The sequence below is a fragment of the Phodopus roborovskii genome, unplaced genomic scaffold, assembly GCF_943737965.1.
Source record: "Phodopus roborovskii unplaced genomic scaffold, PHOROB, whole genome shotgun sequence".
NCBI lineage: Eukaryota > Metazoa > Chordata > Mammalia > Rodentia > Cricetidae > Phodopus > Phodopus roborovskii.
In genome coordinates this window covers 92,262-96,962 of record NW_026125108.1, presented here as the reverse complement: position 1 = coordinate 96,962, position 4,701 = coordinate 92,262, and the positions used below count along the sequence as shown (strand labels likewise).

Sequence of the window (4,701 nt, the reverse complement as noted above, 5' to 3'; positions counted from 1 at the left end):
AGCAAATTCCCAAATTTTTTATGAGGATTTTGCTTTCAGTGCCCTACCATTCTCTGTACATTTATACTTGGTGGTTAGAAAGCTGTATTTATACCCAGATTTATTTATTCTAAGACAAAAGGTGGGGGTGGACAAAGCTGTGGATGATAGAGGAAAAGAACATGGTGTTTGAAGCTTCATTAATGGATAATGCTGTGTTGAGCTAATTCTAATCATAATTGATTATGATAACAATTGCAACTACTATCAAACTTACTGTTCACTACTTGAAATGTAATGGTTTTATCTAATTCAATTGAATTGCTGCACAAATACTACTTTTTAAAAAAAGTATAGAAAGCTTCCCGAATTTTTGTGTTATCCATTTGCAGGGGCCATGCTAATCTCTGTATCATTCCAGTTTTAGCATACAGCATTTTGAGTATTTGTGTTGCTGAAACAAGCACAAATATTGCTTTTTGTTTCTTTTGTCACTATTCAGGCTTGAACCTAGAATCTCACCATTAAGAAAATTTTCCCAGTCACAAATATTGCTTAATTGATCTACTATTATGTGTCAGTCATATAGTTGTTATTTTGACATTATATATGTATAAATATATTTGTACAACTATGCAATTGTTTAATATGGTAATTAATTTCCATGAGACAAATTATTAATAATGAAGTTATTGGATTGGAGCATAAATAATTTTAAAAAATTATCCTTCAAAATCCATTAACCTTTTAATTTTAATTTTTATTATGATATAATTACAACATATCTCTTCTCCAAACTCTCCCATATTCCCCTCCATGCTTTTATGGCCTCTTTTTTATTAATTGTTATTGTATGCATATATGTATATACATATATATTTCAATGCAACCTGCTCAGTCTTTATAATTGTGTGTATGTGTGTTTTCAGGACTGACCATATGTTGTTGGATAACCAATAGGAATTGGTATTCTTTTCCCATTCTTCCACTCTGAGCCTCCTCAACTGCATTTAGTTCTTTTCTGAGGTCTTGGGGGCTTTATCTCATCTGCTTTGGCATGTCTATTGGAGTAACCCTTGTTCATCTTATGTTTGGGCAGTCATGATGGTGAGACTCCATCGGTATTACTAGTAGACACAATCTCACAAAAAAAAAAAAACCCTTTATCTTCTGGCCCTTATAATCTTTCCACTTCATTTGCCACAATGCTTCCTGAGTCTGAGATATTGGAATGTTTAGTAGATGTATCTACCTGGACTGGGTGAACATTTTTTGAGATATTTCTTAGCCAGGTTTTTCCTCTTTTGACAATTCTCTCTTTAGGTTCTAGGCCAATTTGTCAAGTAAGTAATTTGATTTTTGACTGCTTATTTTTTGAGGTTTGTGTATATTCTGGATATTAGTCCTCTCTCAGATGAAGAGCTGGAAAAGATTTTCTCCCATTCAGTGGGATTCCACTTTACCTGGATTCAGTGTTTCTTTAGCTGTGCAGAAGAGTTTTACTTTAACAAAGGCACATCTGTTAATTGTTGGCCTTTATTCTTGAACAAATAGAGTCCTATTCAGAACTTTCTTCCCTACACCTATATTATGTAGGGTATTGCCTATATTTTCTTACAGAAGTTCCAATATTTCAGGTTTTACTTTTAGGTTTTCTTAGTCATTTGGTTGTTTTTATGGAAGGTGACAGATATTAATCGGGTTTCATTATCTGATATGCGGATATCCAGTTTTCCCAGTACCATTTGATGAAGCTTTTTTTCCTCTAAGATTTGTTATTGATGTCTTTGTCAAATAATAAGTGGCTGAAGTTACGTGTCTACATGTTTGGGTCTTTGATTTTGTTCCACTGGCCTACATGTCATTTTTGTGCCAGTACCATATTATTTTCACTAATATGGCTCTGTAATATATCACAAGACTCTGCACTGTAATCCCTCCAGCATTGTTCTTTTCTCAGGGACATTTTGCCTACCCATAGTCTTTTGTGGTTGCATGTGAATTTTAGGGTAGGTTTATTTTTCTTATTTCTTTGAAGAATGATATGCAAATTTGATTAGTTTCATTGAATCTGTAAATAGCTTTAGGTAGAATGGTCATTTTTCTTTTTTCTTTTTTGTAAGGTGTACACTTTTATTAAACTGGTTTCAAGTCAGTGCACAAGCAAGTCCTGCCTGCCTCAACACCTCAACCCATTCCCAGGGAGACCAAAGCCTTCATATATCAAGTTGGGGGGACAAAAACAAAAAGGAGGGCTATGGTGGCTGATGAAGAATTGTCTTTTTTTTTTCCACCACAAATCTTTTTATTTAACATAGACCATCTGGAATACATATTGGATGTATTTGGCAAACTTTCCTTTTCTTTTGTTTTGTTTTTTTGAGGCAGGGTTTCTCTGTGTAGCTTTGGAGCCTGTCCTAGAACTTGCTCTGTAGACCGGGCTAGGCTTAAATTCACAGAGGACTTCTTGCTTCTGTCTCCTGAGTGCTGGGATTAAAGGTGTGTGTCACCACAGCCCAGCTTGGAGCATTTTATTTAATTTACTTTAATAATCCAAAAAGCCATTCCATCTGTACACCAACCCACCCACCTTATCCATGTTTCCCCTTGCTACAGTTCCATTTATCCATGGTCAACTGACAACAAGTTAGAAGGTCAAAAGCAAATGAGTTTCTTCAGTGACCTCTTTGGGTATTTCTATTAATACAGTGGTCTCTTGCTTGTCAATGGGGATGTGTGCTATTCCTCCGGTGGATGCCCTCATGATGCCTCAGGAATCATTGAAGCCTGTGCTTTTTTCTTTTCCTTTTTTCTTTAATTTACATTTTTTTATTTTACATGTCGATCCCAGTTCCCTCTCCCTCCCCTCCCTGTTACCCTTTCTCCCCCCTCACATGCACCCTGACCACCCTCCCCTCCCCATCTCCCCACCCCCAATTCCACATGTAGGGCAATGCCATCGAGGTGGGGTCATGTAAATCTGTCAAGTCATTTGAAGTAGGGACTAGGACTTCTCTCCTGTCTCTAGGTTAAGGGAGTATCCCTTCATGGGGGATATGTCCACAAGGTCCTTTTGTACACCAGGGATACATCCTGGTCCCACTGTCTGAGGTCCCTTAGGCTGCTCAGTCCTTCTGGCTGAGACCCATATTCAGGGGGACTTGAGTCAGTCCCATGCTGGATTCACAGCTATCAGTCTGGGGGCCTTTAGCTCCTCCTTGTTTGGGTCAGCTTTTTCTATGTGTTTCTGCAACCTGGTCTTGTCCTTTCTGTCTTCATCTGAATTCTACTTCGACTCAGTGTTTAGGTATGGGTGTTTGCTTCTGTTTCCAACAGGTACTAGATGATGGCTCCATGATGGTGAATAAGTTAGTTGCTGATCTCACTACACGGGAAGGGCATTTGTGGTAGCCTTTCCACGGTTGCTCAAATTGTTGGCGGCAGTCTTGTAGGAAACTCTTCCTACAAAACCAAATTGTAGATTCATTGATTTGATTCTGTTGGTCCTTTGTATTGTTTCTCTGTTTCTTTTTTTTAAATTTCTGCTCTGAATTGTATTTTTTCTTGCTGTTCACAGGTTTGGATTTGGTTTGTCCCATTTTTCCAACTTTCTAAGTTGCACCATAAGCCATTTCTTTGTGCTCTTTCTGATTTGTTTTCTATGCAGGTATTTAAAGCCATAAATTTCCCTTCAGGATTGTTTTCAATGTGCCCTAGAGGTTTCGTTGTGTTTCATTTTCATTTTCATTTGCTTCTACTTCCAAAAAGCTTTTGCTTTCTTGATTTAGTCTTTGACCCATTCATCGTTTAGTAATGTGTTGTTTAATCTCCATGGAGTTTGTGTATTTACTAGAGTTTCTTTGCTGTCAATTTTAAGTTTTGTTGCACTGTAGTTACATAGGATAAAAGGAGTGTTTTCAATATTTTTCAATTTGAAAAGATTTGTTTTTATTTTAATAAGATATTTATAATTAAATGTATTGTTTTAATATGTTTATAATATTTTATTATTTTCTAAAACAGACCCAAGGTGTGGTCTATCTTAGACATGCTTCCATGTGATTCTTCCTTTTATGTGATTTGAGTTTGGGGGACTTTGGTATTTTTGGTATTTGGATATAATATTTTCTAGATATTTGTTAAGTCCTTTGGATGTATGGTATCAGCTAATTCTGTTGTCACTCTGTCATAATTTTTGTCCATATAACCTATCTGTAAAGAAGGTGGGATATTGAAATCACCTAATATTAATGGATTGATGTTAATTTGTGTCTTTAAATCCAGAAGAGTTTTTTGAAATTAGATTGCTACATGTTTGCTAGGACAGAAATTTGGTCCTCTTAGTTAACTGTTCACTTGGGTAGAAAGAAGGGCCCTCTTGATCTCTTCTGATCAGTTTCAGTTTGAAGTCTGCTTTGTCATTTATTAAGAGAGAGAGTACCTGCTTATTCCCTGGTCCAGTTTTATTGGAATACTCTTTTCTTTTACTCTACATTGGTATTTATCTTTAAAACTAAGATGTGTTTTTTGTAGACAACAGAGAGTGGCTGTACAACTGTGTACTCCTACCAGCAATGGATCAGTGTTCCTCTTACTCCACATCTTCACCAGCATGAGCTGTCACTTGTTTTGTTGATTTCATTTAGTAATTTAACAGCACACCTAGCTTTTAAGTTAGGAGTTAAAACTCTGGGAATATTGGATTTTTCAATTCCATCCTTA

At 36.3% G+C, this 4,701-nt stretch overlaps 1 non-coding gene across 1 annotated transcript; it reads right to left on the bottom strand.

The window, feature by feature from the left end:
* Positions 1-326: 326 nt before the first annotated feature.
* LOC127225968 (U6 spliceosomal RNA) lies at positions 327-435 on the bottom strand. The gene has a single exon (XR_007834845.1). It is a non-coding gene; the product is annotated as a U6 spliceosomal RNA (small nuclear RNA).
* Between the last annotated feature and the right edge of the window lie 4,266 nt (positions 436-4,701).